At 49.2% G+C, this 15,874-nt stretch overlaps 1 protein-coding gene across 1 annotated transcript in view; it reads right to left on the reverse strand.

The window, feature by feature from the left end:
• The window catches only part of CYP24A1 (cytochrome P450 family 24 subfamily A member 1), a gene marked incomplete at both ends in the record, with an annotated part of 30,408 nt that overhangs the window by 763 nt on the left and 13,771 nt on the right, over positions 1-15,874 (reverse strand). The gene's annotated exons all lie outside the window — the stretch shown is intronic.

A 15,874-nucleotide genomic window follows, 5' to 3' on the forward strand; every position in this document is an offset into this window, starting at 1 on the left:
AAAAAAGGAAATCAGTAGTTTTAGGAAATGAGCTTGCCTAGGATTGGAATGGGAGAGCAGGGTCAGGCCCCAGCCCCGGGTCTGCTCTGATTGCTGAGGGTTTCACAGGGCTCTGTTCCTCAGCTGATATTCCCAGGATAAATCAGAAGTCCAGATTTGGAGTGGGAAACAGCCAGAGCCTCCCCGTGGATGCACAAAGAGCTCCTGCCCTTGCTCTGTGACTGTTTCCTGGCAGCTTCCAGGGTTATCCCATGGCAGGAGAAGAAAACAAGATCTGAACCCAGGCTCGATGGTAAATTCAGTGTCTGCTTGAATCTGGAGGATTTGTTTTGTCCTGCACTCCCAAGGCCTGGTTTGTGCCAGGACACAGCTCAGGAACAGGATGGAATATTTGCAGGTTTGCTTCCTTTCTCACACATGCTGTAAATTCTGTGTGAGAGAGAGAAGCAAATTCCTCTTATTTTTTTTTTTTTTTTTAATTTCAACGATTTGTAGCTGATTCTCAGCCCCTGCAGCTTCCTGTTGATGCAGATTTCCTCACTCCAGGTGAGCTGTCTGGAGCTGATGCAGAGCAGGGACCAGAGGCTCTGATCTCAGGGGAGCTCAGCCATTTCCTAAAATCCAGTTTACAATTCTCACTGAAATAAAACACACACAGCGGCCCTGTGGAATTTCAAAACATTTTCACTCACAGGAACTCTCTCAAAGAAAGGTGGAGATGAACAGGAGAGGTTTTTTTGCTAAAAATGGGAAAACTTGCTACACCATCCCAAATGTGATCCCAAAGCACCGAACTGTTCTCTGCTGTGCACATGGAGAGCACGGAGCCGTGGCTGCCCCATCCCGGGCACTGCCCGAGCCAGGCTGGAGCAGCCTGGGACAGGATGAGCTTTAAGGTCCCTTCCACCACAAACCCCTTGGATGATTTAGAAAACATCCAGGTGTGCTACTTCTGCCTTATTTTAAAGAAAAATGACGGGTCACTGCCACCTATAGACAAATGTGAGCAGCAGCAGCGATGAGCCAAGCTCAGCGCATGAATGGAAGTGGCAGCTGATGTCACAGCTGTGCCCTGGTGCCAGCTCCTGCAGCTGACTGTCCCCGTGTGGCTCCAGAGCTGACAAACAGCAGCCCCAGCCCTGGCGTTCCCATGGAATGGTTTTGCTTGTCCCAGAGGGCTCAGATCCATTTTCTCTCATTTGACACACCGTGGCTTAAAGCTGGACTTGTTCAACATGAAGGCAAATAAAGGCAAATAAAGGAGATCTCCCGATGTGTTTTTGGATTAGATCATCAGGGAATTGCAGCAGAATTTGCTTGGAAGGGCCCTTGGAGATCACCCGGCCCAACCCCTGCCCAGGCAGGGCCACCTGGGGCAGGTGACACAGGAACTCAGCCAGGTGGGTTTGGGGGGTCTGCAGAGAGGGAGACCCACACCCTCCCTGCAGCTGTGCCAGGGCCCTGCAGGAAGAACTTCCTCACTTTGTGAGAGAAAATGTGACAACTTTTATGGGAGAAATGGATTTGGAGGACTGAGAGGGGAAAAGAGATTATTCTGATACAAGAACATTCTTCAAAATGAGAGGAAAGCCCCTAAAAGTCAGGAGGGGCTGCAGCAATTCCTGTCCTGAGGTTTCCTTTCTGGGTACAGGTTTTTCACCAAGTTCCAAGGGTATTTTCCTTGTGGGGGCTCCTTCAGGCCAGCTGGAATCCAGCCTGACTGGTTCCAAAAGGAACATGAACTACCAGCTTCTACAGCTCTGAAACAATCCCTTTCCCAAATTATGCCTCACTGCTTCCATTGTAATGCAGAAAATAATTCAAAAGGAAAATAAATGCATTGTTAATTGGTTTTAATGTTACGTGCACCATAGCGTGCCAAGCTCAAGGCTTGGGAAAATCCTCTTTTTTCACTCCCTCTCTCTCAAAAATCATTGGTTTGGTCCTGGCAGAATGGTAAGAATGGTAAAAGCTTTGAAAATATGAGAGAAAATTACTGCAAAATCTATGATCTGCTAAAGGCAGCCAAGCCTTCCCTTCCTGATGCATTGACCCAGCCTGGAATATTGCAATCACCCATGTCTGCAAATGCCAAAAGCCCACAATTAACTCCCCACTAAAACTTACCATGTGCTGCATTTATACATCACAGAAAACAATCAATTTCCCTGCCCTTGGAGCCCAGGTGAGCCTGCAGACACGGCCACGTCCCGGTGGAACAGCAGAATTTTCAGCTCTGATTGACAGTGGAGCGAAGAGAGGGCTGATAACAGCCCAGAGTTCTGAAATTCTGCTTACCTTGAGAGCAGCTCTGCCTGGTCCTGCACTGGGGAGGGGGGAGCAGGGCAGGTGGCTCTGAGCCCGGGCAGAGCGGGGCAGCAGCAGTGGGCACACAGGGACAGCAGGAGCTGGGACAGCTGGGATGAGTCACCTGCAGCAAACAAGGAACACCCAGGAGCACCTGGGAGCCAGCCTGGCAGGGGCTGGGCATGCAGGACATGCTGATTTACAGTCCTTAATGCTCTTGGGACACTGCAGTACAATTCTTTCAGCCACTCCACGCCGGAGCCAAGTAGGAAAAGCAGAATAGTTCAAACATTCACGCCCTGGGCTCTCAGGGAGGGGACAGCTCCGCAATGCCACCAGGTGAGCAAGCAGTCCCAGGGTGGCTGGGGAAAGCTCTGCCACAAAGCTGTGCTTCCATTCTGCAGAAAAAGCCAGGGCACTGCTGGGGAAAGGCAGAGCTGGTGCTTTCAAACCAAATTACAGAAAATGAGACTTGCAGGAGCTCCCAAGATCCTTGGGCAGGAGAGCACAGGCAGGACTGCGGGAGCAAAAAATGCTTTTGTGAGAGTAAAACCCAGGAAAAGCCAAACCAGCAGAGCAGAGCTGCACAGAGGGAAGGAAGGATAGGGAGGAGATGAAGGAGATACCTAGGGAAGAGGGGCCAGGACAGCCTCTGGGAGCTGGAGCTGGTCCAGGTGATGGATGTGCTGCTGTGCCCCTGTCCCTGCTGTGCCCACAGCCATGCAGGGAGGGCTCACAAGCCCTGGGTGCAAACACAGCCAGGGTGGAGCAGCCCCGTGCCCCTCCCAGCCCTCCCCAGGTGTTTTCTGTTCTCTGGTCACCCCAACTGCTCCAAGGCACTTGTGGGTGCCTGAGCCTGGGGCAGCCCCTCACCACCCTGCTGTGGGAATGGTGACACTGTGCTGGACGCTCACAAACCCCTTCCCACCAGGGGCTTTCCCCAAAATGCAGAGAAAACCCAAAGTTCTTTTCCTGGCGGGACTGTTGCTGTTGTCAGTGTGGTTCCTGATCCCCTCAGTGTGTGCAGCCTGACTAAGTGCTGCTATTTTAAAGCCATTGTCACCATTTGCTGCTCCCTCAGGTGAGTCACAGAGCTCACACTCACACTGGGGGTGTCTGCAGCAGGGAGAGCTTTTTGTTCTCAGTTTTCACAGCACCTCAGACAATAAAACCTGGCTTGGCAAAGTGAGGTTTCCACAGGCAAGCAAAATAGCAAGAAAAAAATCCCATTTTTAGGATTTGAAAGGAACACCGTTGATTTGCTTGAATCATCCAGCTGGCATTTTTATTTCAGAGTTCATTATGGGTTTGGCTATAATGCTGTTAGTAATCATGACAAAGAGAGGAAAACAAATTTGTCAGGAGGGTTGTGCTGGCTGGGGAGAGTGTCAGGTGTTTCAGGGGTGATGAGGAACCTGCAAGGGTGGAACCAGAGCAGGAATCTGCAGCCAGCACCTCAGCAGGGCGTGGGAAGGGAGGGGATATCCTCATTTCTTCCAGCACTAAGTCAAGCATCTTTCTCTTTTTCTCCTTGGTGCAAATCCCTGTCTGCTGCAAGCTCAGGTGATATCCCACCAGTCCAGTCCCAAAGTTCCCTCCACAGACAGGATATGATCTAGGAATGGTCCCTGGAACAGAATTCATCCCTGGGCTGAGGCACAGAATCCCAGCCTGGCTGTGGAGCCACTCTCCCATGCAACAATGCTGGACTAATTGTCTCTTTTATTTTTTGGTTTTGGTCTTTCTCCCCTGGTTAAAATATTATTGCAAAGTGGTTTTGAAATGCAAGATGTAAATATTTAATTCCAGAAATGCTTCATTTCTGTAAGAGGTCATTACATTCACTACAAATTTGCACCATGTTTTGCCTTCCATGGATCTATTTGCTCCTAAAATGTTTTCAAATTCAGCCTTAAAACCTTAATATTCATCATGAAGGAAGTAATTTGGATTATCATGTCCTTTACCTGTGAATGTAAGAACTGCAGTGCTCCTTTTCCTCTAAAAAAGGCTTTTCCTTGAACTGAGCCTTCACAGTGAGCTTTATCCTGATTCATTTTTCCCAGCTGTGTGGACAATGAACCATCCATTCTTTGAGGTGTTTTTTAACTGTTTAATATTCTTTCCCAGTAATTTCAAAGCCACCCCATGTTTCAATCAAGGACAGACCAGAGGGACACACGCTGAATTTTATTTTGCCAAACTGGGAATTATTTAGCTGGGTGGCAGCCACAGAAAATCTGCAAAGCACAGGAAACTGTGCTGCTTTCATGATTTTTCAGCCCTCAAAATGCTATTTTTTCTTTCTAAAAATCTCCAATGAAGCTGTCACCAAATAAATCTTCCTCCCCTGCAGGAAATGCTCAGCTCGTGCATCTGACAGCTGCATAAAACTTCCTGTTCATCAATGGCACAGAGCTCCCAACAATTATCAATGATTAACCAGCTTCTTTATGACTGTCCAGAGCGAGAGCCAAGAGCGCTCAAATATTGACAGTGGAGGAGCAGATGCCTCCTGGTCTGTGTTTGCATCCTCCTCTGCCCCACGTGCTCAGGAGAAGGCTGGCTTGGAGGTGAGGGTTTCCACCTGGCTGCTGCTGCCAAGGTTTGTTTGGCAGAGCACGAGGGATCAGCAGCAAAACCCCCCTGGCAGGGAGGGCAGAGGGAGCCTGCAGGAGAACAGCTGAGCAAAAAGCAAAATGAGGCATAGCTCCAGTGGAGTTCTGATGGTTTGGAATGAAATATAAATGAGGTTTTGAGTCAGCTTTGATGTTTCTCTCAGAAGAGGATGGATGGAGTGAATCCTGGATTCTTTCAGGTGACAGAGCCCAGCATTTGCACGGATTGATGGATCCTGGATCCTGGGCAGGGAGAGCTGTGGGAGCCTCCTGAATCCCAGATCCAGCCCAGCCCCTGGGCCTCTGAGATCCACAGGGTTTGTTCACCTGGAGCCTGCATTCCTAAGACACCCTGAGAGACCCTCTGAGGGTCCCACTGTCAGTTCAACCTACTTAGAGGAGGTTCCCAAAACCCTGAGGCAGTGCAGTGACTGATGCTGTCACACAGCTGGGGCTCCCACGCCTGACAGACCCCAAAAGAAGGTGCTGGCACTCTGAAATTCCTGATATCCATTAGAAAATCCATAATCCTTGGGACAGACACGAGCTGGAATGTCATCACACAAACATCCTCCTCTCTGGGGGAGCAGGTGCTGCTTTGAACTGCAAAAGGAAAGCACACTGAACTCCTCGTGTTCCTGCAGACCTGCAAAGCCTGGCTCGGAGCTCCAGGGAAAACTGTTTCTGCTGAAGTTCTGCTGGAGTGCTGAGCTGGATGGGACCTGGCTGCTGTACAGCTGGTGGTTCCTGTGATGTTTTCAGCCAGGCAGGTTCCCCTGCTGTCTCTCACTGAGCTCCCATTGATGCTGGGGTCTGTCTCGTGTTTCAGCACTGTGGTCGGAGTGGGGAGTGAAAAGGAGACAGTGACTGCTCCAGTGCAGGAGCTCTGGGAAGCAGCACCATTCCTAAACCCTGCCATGCCTCCCGTGCCCCTCAGCAGGCCCTGGGTGAGGCTGCAGCCCCTTCTGTGGTCTGGCTCTGCAGCAGCTCCAGCAAGCCCAGAGGAATCCCTGCAGATCCCCACGGGGCTGGGAGCAGCCTCTGGCTCACTCACACACTCCAGCTGGAGCTCAATGGGAAACATTCCCCCATTCTGCTTCCCAGAGTTGCCTGAGCAGCGATTTGAAATGATATTTCAACCTGGAGCTCCTGCAGACTGTGAGTCACAGTGTTGATGTAGGAAGGGAGCTGCTGATCTGATTGTCTCTTCTTCCCCCATCACAAAAATCCCCCAGGTTCCTGCTGCCACTATTCTTCTGGTTTTAAAGAGGGAGGATTACAGACTCTACACCAGCTATTTCTCCACGTGGGAGCTTCTAGAACAGATGAAAGGTTCCTGTGTCAGGACTGAGACAGAGAGTTGTTGTAGACGTGGTGCCACAGTGGGTGGAACAGGCATTTGAACCACAATTACTCTCCTGTAGGAGCACTTTAAGTCTCTATCAAATATGCAGTGATGATAACAATACTATGTCAAATATTCACTTCCTTCTGCACAGCCTGGGTCACCACTGTCCCCAGCAGCTCTGCTTTGAACCCCCAGCTCTGCTCTCCCCTGTCAGTGCTTCCCCTTCCCAAGCCTGAAATATGGAAAATTTGAGGAGCTGCAGCTACTAAAAAGAAGTAAAAAAAGTCTTCTTGTAAATTCTGTATTTAATTCTTGCCTTGAGTGAGGAAGTAGCAGGCACATGAGCAGGGGCCTGCAGCAGGGGCAGAGAAGTGCTGGATTTTGGGGGGAGTTTGGCCCCTGTGGGTCGGGTCTAGGATGTTCTCCCGTGCTGATGAGGCTGAGCCTGCTCTGGTGGGATGTGCAGAGCTGGGAACAGCAGAGTGCCCACAGCCAGGTGTGTCCTGGCCAATTCCTGCTGTCCCCTGGACACAGGTGAGGCCATGGCCACACTCCTGCCCTTCTGTCAGGTGCTGCTGGGAAACCTTTGTTCCCCTACCCTGGTGGCTTTGGGCTGAGGGAAAAGTCCAAATTTTCTTCTGTTTTCTTTGGACTTCTCCCAAGAAAAGGCATCAATGGCCTCAGGCACCTTGTCCTGGTACTTCCTGCTCACCAGATCACCTGGGAGAGCTCTCCCTGCAATTCCAGCTGTGAATTCCTGCAGCTGCCCTGGAGCAGGGGGTTAGAGCCCTCTTCAGCACAGGAGAGCCTCCTCAGGTCACTGCAGGATTAGGGCAGCTGCAGCCAATTTTTCTCCCTGGAAAAATATGATTTGCTAAACTTCTGCTGAGTGGAAACACAAGGATGGATATCCCTGATGCCATCCACTGGAGGGAAAAAAGCTTTAAAGCTACGGGAGGAAACATTAACCTTAGTGAGGAATAAGAATTTGATATCATTTTATGGCTGCCACTGGGATATCAGGCAGGAGCTGTGCCAGCCCCTGGACTGTCCCTTTCCCTTTCCCTTTCTGAACTCGTGTGACCCCACCGGATTACTCAGCACAGCTGAGAGCCAGAGCTTTATTCCAGGAGAATTCCAGGGCTCCCTGAGCAGCCCTGTCCTGCAGCACAGCTCCCCGGTGAGCAGGGACACTGCAGCAGCGACACTCCTGAGCAGGACCTGACCTGTCCCTCACGGCCAGGGCTTGGCAGTTACACTTCCCACGTAACCCTTCATTTTCCCCTTTATTTTACCCACTGGTAAAAAGCAATTAGAGCTTGAAACCTGACCACACTCTCAGCATCAGCTGGCAGAGATGGCCAGGGATGCTGAGGGGTGCTCAGGGAAATTCAGGGATGCTCTGGGATGCTTCGGGATGTTCAGGGATGCTCACAGAAGTTCCGGGAAACTCAGGAATGTTCCAGGAAGCTCTGGGATGTTCCAGGAAGCTCAGGGATACCCATGGAAGTTCCGGGATGCCCGGCAGCCCGTCAGCAGGTGGCGGCGTTAAGCCGCGCTCAGCCAGGAGATGCTCGGTGCGCTCAGCTGAGCCCGGCGTTTCACCCCAAAACGAACTTCCTTCCTTCCTTCCTTCCTTCCTTCCTTCCTTCCTTCCTTCCTTCCTTCCTTCCTTCCTTCCTTCCTTCCTTCCTTCCTTCCTTCCTTCCTTCCTTCCTTCCTTCCTTCCTTCCTCCCTCCCTCCCTCCCTCCCTCCCTCCCTCCCTCCCTCCCTCCCTCCCTCCCTGGTAGAGGGTGCCACCAGATAACCAATCTCCATTTTCAGTTTCTGAGCATTTGGGACTCAAACTGAGGTGCTCTCAAGGTGCCTTCCAACACTTTCCAGGTACTTCCAGCCACTTCTCCCTTCCTCAAAGGAATTTTCTGTCAGTTCTCTTCTGCCTTTGGCCAAGGACAGTCCTGGTTGATGACCTGCACCTGTGTGTGCACGTTTGTGCAGCTCAAACTGGAAGTGAGATGCCTGCTCTGGAAAAAAATAATCTTTCCAAGCCCTCTGGGTTCCCTCCATGCTGCTAACCACCAACTGGTGTCCTTGTGCTGTTAAAATAGACTGTGGTGACTGAGGGGAGAGTTTGGCTGCACCAGAGCTGTTCTTGTGGTGACAGACTCATGGGCAGGTTTGTTTTTAGCATCTTGAGTAAAGTCCTCAGTCCCAGCTGTGAAAATAACATGTGGTGTCAACAGGTCAAGGACATACTCATGCATCCTTCAAAAATTAGGTTATCATGGTGATTGTCTTTTAAATAAAGAAATACAACCAAGAGAAGTTGTTTTGAACATTGATATTTGGGTAATTCAGAGTAACTTAAACACTTCTTTAATGATCAGATTTCTCCCTCTAGCATTAATGAACCAGCTGTTATGATTGACTCCTACTCCAGCTTCATCCCTTTGTTCCTATTCTGAACAAAAAACCCAATTTAGGTGTGAAAACCTTCTTGTGCAGACAGAGGTGGAGGGGGGGTAGATGCCAGCACATGACTCAGGCTGTGTCTCAAACAACTGCCACTGTTTGCTCTGAACCAGGCTCATTCTAAACTTATCTTTATTGGGTTTTGTCTCAGATCAAGTTTTTGTGCTGTTAAATTTGTTCCCTGGGGTCAGGGAGTCCGTGCTGGTGTTTTCAGGTGTGGTTAATGATTTAAGGTGACTCATATGTCAGGGCTCACTCACTCAGGCCTCACTCACAACAAACCCAGCAGTGACTCAGGAAGGTTTTTTATCACTGTGTTGAGATGATGTATGCTCACGGAATTCTAAAAGAAAGAGCAATAACAGATATTTTAGCAGGGTTTTTTTTGTGTTGCACTATCTGTTTGTGAGGGGATTAGATAGCCCTTATCAGGGACATGCCCCTGGAGGCAGCAGGTGCTGCAGGGCTGGGTTTGCAGAGGACACCGTGGTTAATGTTTTTGCAGCCTGCATGTGACTGCAGAGGGGACACCCGAGGGACAGGAGAGGGGAGCTCTGCACAAGTGGCACCGCTGGGGTGGCTGAGTGCGGGAGGCAGAACCATCCCAGGTCCCATCTGAGCAGTCCAAACCTGGGGAAGGGAACCCACCCATTTCAGCCAGCTCTGGAAACCACCTTCAGTGTGCACAGAGATCAGTGAGAGTGCTGTGCACAATCACAGGGCTGGAGCTGTGTGATTCTGGACACTGCAGCCCATCCCTCCAGCCCTGGGCACCTTGCACTGCCCAGCCTGCCCAGCCTGGCCCTGGGCACTGCCCGGGACCCAGGGGCAGCCCCAGCTGCTCTGCAATGCCAGCCCAGCCCCTGCCCACCCTCCCAGGGAGGAATTCCTGCCCAATGTGTGAGCAGGGATCACAGAGGGAAAGATTTCCCTGTGTCACAGTCCCCTGCTAGGGGCAGACACAGTGCCAAGAGAAGCTGAGTTATTTACGGTCAAAAATAAAGAATGAGCTTGAAGGGTTGAGTCAGAGCAGAAATCCCATAGGAAAATTGTGGGTGCATTCCATAAAATGAGACTTCTTCAGCAAGGATTAGTACCAGCTGAAGTATTCTGTTACATAAATGTCCCTTTTTGTAATGCTGCTGAGAGATAGGGACTATTATTTTTCCCCCAGGAAAAAATTGGTGGGGAATTCTCAAAGCATCTCGATTGTATTTGTGTATCCTGCAAATTCCACATGCAAACACTTCCGAAGGGCAATCCTGGCACTTCCCTGACCCCGGATTTGAGGAGTTATAAATAACTGCAGGAAGCACTACACGTCCCTCTAGTCTGGCTAATATTTAATGGGGGTCAGTGTGCAATGAACTCCTCAGGTAACGGAGTCCAGTGGACAATTATTGCCTGACACTTCAGTTTTCTATTTGGATAATTTGACCTTTTAATTGAGCACTTAACCTGAAAGTTTACACAGTTTGAGGCCACTCTCAGAGGAGAAAAAACCCACTACTATATATATTCTTCTCCAAATATCCAATTAAAGGAAAACCATGGAAAATGGAGTTTTCCTGTGGCTGCTGGCTGGTGCTGGAGCTGACAGGAGGAGAGCAGGGCTGTTTGAAGCCCAGGGATTTTCTGGCAGGGCAGAGAGGGTCAGGTACTGCCAGAGCTGGGATGGGCTGCCCTCGTTGGCCTCTCCCTTATCACAGAGGGATTCCTGCTGGAGGTTTGCTCTGCCTGCTCGGCTCAGCTGGGTTTGCTGGGCACACACAGCACAGCTGTAATCCGTGTTTCCCCCAAAGGGCACTTCAATCACTCAGCAAATCCTTCAGCAGTGGGAGAAGCTGGAGGAGGCACAGCCAGGCCTGGGCTGCTCCTGCTGCCGCAGGGTCCAGCCTGTCTGCCTGGCTCCCTGTGCACTCCCAACCTGCTCCCAAGGCTGCCCTGCTGCTCCAGGTGGGCATCCCTGGGGCTGGGCCTGCTCCCAAAGATGCCTCAGGTTTGGCTTTTCTTTTTTCAGGTTCTGTGCTGCTTTAGTGTGCAGTCCTGAGCTTCACATCAGGGGATGCTGAGCCCTGTGCACAGAGCAGGGAGACAAAACAATTCCTGCTCCAGCTGGGCACCGAGGACAAATGACCCAAATCTCAGGCCAGGAGCACAAACCCCGTGGGCTGGAGAGAGAAAAACAAGCAGGGTGGGACTGCAGGGGCTGAAGCTGGGATGGGACAATGAACTGCAAGGTGCAAATGGAGCAGAGCTGATCCCAGGGAGAGACCCCGTGCCCGGCCGGGCATTTTGGGACCATTTTGGTTCATCTTGGGTTCATTTTGGTTCATCTTGGTTCATTTTAGGACCATTTTGGTTCATCTTGGTTCATTTTGGGACCATTTTGGTTCATCTTGGTTCATTTTGGGACCATTTTGGTTCATCTTGGGTGCAGCCCTGGCTGGGCTCTGGTGCTGCCCCAGGTGCATCCATGGAGGAGATCCTTTGGATAAATCCCTGCTTTATTCTTTAGCTCCATCCAGCCTCTGTTCTGGCTCAGCCTTCACAAGGCAATTCTGCTGAAAGTGGTGTTTAGAGAAGCCACACCGTGATAAAATATATATATTTATACTTCCTCGTGAGCTTTCTGCAGCTCTGGTGGATCACTCAGCTGCTAAAATGGGTTGTAACTCTACCAAGGAAGTAGCTCAGAGATTCAGAGACCTCAGATTCCAGTGAGGGTTTTTTCCCACCTTTAATAATGTCCAATAAAAGATAAAAGGTGGGAATATTTTCCTGCAGATCAGCAATTGCTGAAAGCCAGGGCAGTGCTCTTACTCATGGGCAAGCCTGATAATCCCACAAACTCACTCATCCATCCTCCAAGAGGAATTTATTCCAGCCCAGATCATGCAGTTCATTGCTGGTAAGAAGGAGGAACAACCTTTTGCAATATGTTCCTCCCAGCCAATCCTCCTTTGCAACTGGCTTTTTCCTACCAGGTTGCCCAAGAATATTGAAGAAAATTCAGGGAGACTTTTTCACACCACTGACTACCCAATGTTTTTGCTGGCAGCAGCAAACCAGGGCTTGAAAGTTTGTGCAATGTGGAGATGGGATGGGTGGGTGGGGGAATAACTGAAAATGCAAAAGCAAACTCAGGGTTTAGGGTGTGGGATTTAGGGTGCTTCTGCTTTGGGTGAGACAGGGAGGGAGAGTAAAAGAGAAAGAAATTCAACACAGAAGAAGTTCCACCTGAAAATTCTCAGTGAAATTGCAGAGAAGAAATGGCTTTGGGAAGTAAATTCTCTAAACATGTTCATGGCAAAGGAAAAACAGTGGCTACGAGGATTTTTACATCTCTGAATATTTTTAGTATCCTCTGTGCAAACAAAGTGGTCTTGACTCAAGCCCTGCTGAACAAAATGTCCACAATTTTCCTTATTGACAGTTCTGGCTGAAGAAAACAGCAATTAACACACAACATTAATGGCAGCTTCTCTGCTAGAACAAACTCCTCGAGGTAAAGGCTAATGGAGCTTTAATGATCTCTCTGGAAAATGGAAACGGTCATTTCCAGCACAGCCAGCCATTGTTCTACCATTTTAATCATCACTGACAAACCAGGAAATATTATTGTGCTCTGAACTGCTCAGAGCTGGTGGAAATCTTGCTCTGAGTGTGCCTGTGACAAAGAATATTTGACTTGTGAGAGCAGGAAAGAGCAACCAGTCATTCTGTTTTATTATTTGTCTCAATCCTGTCCAGTCTGGTAAATGTAAAAACAAAGAACACTTTATTTCTCAAGTTATCATAAATATGGATTAATCCTTCAAACCTTACAGGAAAGCTGAGGGTGCTGGGGGATGAAAAGGAGGGGAAATCCACATGAGCTTAGAGAAATGCTGGCATTTCTCACCAGTGAGCATCATGTGGAGTGGGACGATCAAAGCTGCTGCATTAGTTCCAATATTGTCCTTGGAACAGAGCCACGGCCACTCTGTTCTGTTTCTTACTTAACCTCCAAGGAAAGGTCCCATTGCTCATGGGGTGTCTCACCCTGCTCTGCAGCTCCCCTGCTCTGCTGCTCCTGCTCTTTTCCTGCTCCATCCCGAGGTGCTGCTTGCCCACAGCTGACACTGACTCCCTCCTGCTGCATTTCTGGGTCACATCCTGACCCTCATTATCTCTATAAAGCGTCTTAAAATTACCTGGATCCTTTATTTCTTCTGGCACCATCATCCTGCCCTGCTTTTCAGACTCAGAGCAGTTCCTAACATGGTAATATTTGGGGATTTTGGGGCAATGTGCAGCTGGGAGCTGCATCCCAGCTGAGCCTGCATCCCTGTCCCGGGGGCTGCCCTTCCCTCCCTCCCTGGAGCCTCAGGGAGCAATCTGGGGCACTTTGGCCACGGCTCAGCCCAGAATGGTTTGGGTTGAAGGAACCTTAAAGCTGACCCCATCCCACACCTCCCACTGTCCCAGTGCTCCCATCCCATCCAGCCTGGCCTTGGGCACTGCCAGGGATCCAGGGGCAGCCACAGCTGCTCTGGGAATCCCAGCCCAGCCCCGTCCCACCCTCCCAGCCAGGAATTCCTCCCCAGTATCCCACCTGAAGCTCCTCTCTGTCATCTGGACCCATTCCTTGTGTCCTGTCCCTCCATCCCTATAAATTCTCTCTCCATCTTTCCTGCAGCTCCTCCAGGCCACGGTGATGTCACCCCAAAGCTTCTCCAGGCTGAACAATCCCAATTTTCCCAACCTTCCCTCCCAGCTGGGGGTTCCCAGTGTCACAGCTCTGACATTTCCCATGCAGGAGCAGCCAGCCCAGGCCGTGTCCCTCCTGCCCCCATCCTGGCAGGTCCTGGCCTGGATTTTGTGGTGTCTGGCTGAAGGTTCCCCCCTCACCCCCTGCCCTGGCACTGGTTGCTCATTAAACCCCTGCTATTAATAGCAGAGCTCAGGGTGGGAGTGCAGGTTCAGCCAGTGCATTCTCCTACTGAGGCATGCCAAAAATAGACTCACAAAAGTCCAACCCTGATGAAACTTCAACTGTTCTTAGTAAAAAAAAAACACATACTATACTAACTAACTGATCCCTGACACTCACCTCCGAATTCCTCAGAAGCTGTGGAATAAATGTGTTAAAAACCCATCATCTCTTTATATATATATTTTTTAATATTCACATTATAATTACAATATATTTTAAATATTTACATTATATTTACAATACCTCTTTTGGCTGTATTTCCAAATTAACATATATCTTTTCTTTTCCTGCTTCTCAGCTAATAAAGTGAAATGAGGCTTCCTCACAAGCTGTGGAATAAATGTGTTAAAAACCCCATTGTGTCTTTATACTTATTAATATTTTAATATTTACATTATATTGACAATATTTTAAAATATTTACATTATATTTTTAATATTTACATTATATTTACAATATTTTTAATATTTACATTATATTTACAATACAATTTGGCCATATTTCCAAACTAACACATATCTTTTCTTTTCCTGCCCCTCAGCAGATGAGGTGCAATGAGGCTCAAGGATGTTTCTGTGGTTTATGACCTGTGATCAGTGATGGGCAGGAGCTGAAGGTGTCACCTGCAGTGCCTGCTCCTGTCCAAGCAGGGAATGGGGAATTGGGTGGGGGATTGCAGGAGGGCAGGGGGGTTCTGACAGGCTGAGAGGAGCCCTGGGGGTGAGAATCGATGGATCCTCAACTCCTCACCAGTGGTACCAGGTAAATCTGGGAAGTGCAGCACAAAATGAGAGCAGAGAACTCTGAGAGGAAGCAGAGGAAGAGGAGGAGGAGTCCACCTGCTTTTGATGATGACAGAATTAACTTTGAGTTACGTGCTGTTACCTGAGCTTTTAAAACTTTGACTATTAATGTTGTAATTTTGATTTCTGTGCAAGCTGAGGAGAGGGTGAAGTCCTGCACAGGCTGGTGGAAGTGGCTCAGGAGAGGTTTCCCACAGGACCAGCACTGCCTAATTAGTCTGGCTCTCAAGCCAGATAAGCAAAGCTCTATCCCTGGATTAACAACTGAAAATAAATCGGTTTTCTCTGTCTGCACAGACAAGAGCAGCAAGGTAAAAATGGCTGCATATTGCTGAAAATTTAAGTGCTATCCACGTACCAAAAAGGTTCAACTTTTGTCAGAAGTAAATTTTCCAGCTCAGACCAGGATTGTCCAAGGTTTTCACACCATTTAGAGGTGCTGGCTTGGGGCTGCTGGTGCTGGGCCTGGAGGTGTTTGGGAGGAGCTGCTTTCTAAAAATCAAAACATGCCATGAGACTGAGGTGGTTTTCATGAAATGCCCTTTCAGAATGAAAATGGAGAGTTGTTGACATAACAATGTTAAAAACTATGGGTTTGGAGCTTGACTGGAAGAAAAATCTTTATCCCAGACAAAATTCCTGTAACAGCCCTGCTAATCTTAAAAACAACTCCAAAAGATTCCTTCCTGTAAGATTTGCATCCAGCTGATGTGTTTTCTCTCTCCCAAACTTTTGCTGAAAAAACACCTTTGCTTCAATCAGGTTTTCAAGCACAGAAGAACTCTTTAAATTTCAGGATTGTCTAGAAAAACAGCAAACCTGGTTCCCATTGTCCTTCAGCACAGCCAGTGTGGGGCACGTGGCTCCAGAGCACAGCCCTGACACTGTGTGACCCCCAAAATGTTATTTCCACATCTCTGTTTGCCCAGGGGCTCTGACTCCCCCAGAAATTCCAGTTTTTTTCCCCTGGATGCTGTTGACTCCTATAAATAGCACACTCTTCTCTCTCCATGTCCCAAATCCTTTTTGACAAAAAATGAATGTTTTCCAGTCTGGCACTGCTCTGGGTGCCAAGCACAACCCCAGAGAGGCTGGGGGGAAGCAGGGGATGTTGAATATGCAAAAATCCCTCGGTGCTCTGTGTTTGTGAGGGCACCTGCCAGAGCCCTGCTGCTGGATCAAAGCACAGATCAAACATTTGGCACCAGCCCCGTCCCTCCCTGCCCAGCCCCTCCTGCAGGCAGCACAAGGTGCTATTTTTAAACCTTCCTTCCATTCATCTGGATCCACAGACAAAGAAAACTTCCCCCAGTGCAGTGGTTATCTGTTGCCTCACAGCTGACTGTG

Source organism: Fringilla coelebs, assembly GCF_963513975.1.
Source record: "Fringilla coelebs genome assembly, chromosome: 18".
In the NCBI taxonomy this organism is placed as follows: domain Eukaryota; kingdom Metazoa; phylum Chordata; class Aves; order Passeriformes; family Fringillidae; genus Fringilla; species Fringilla coelebs.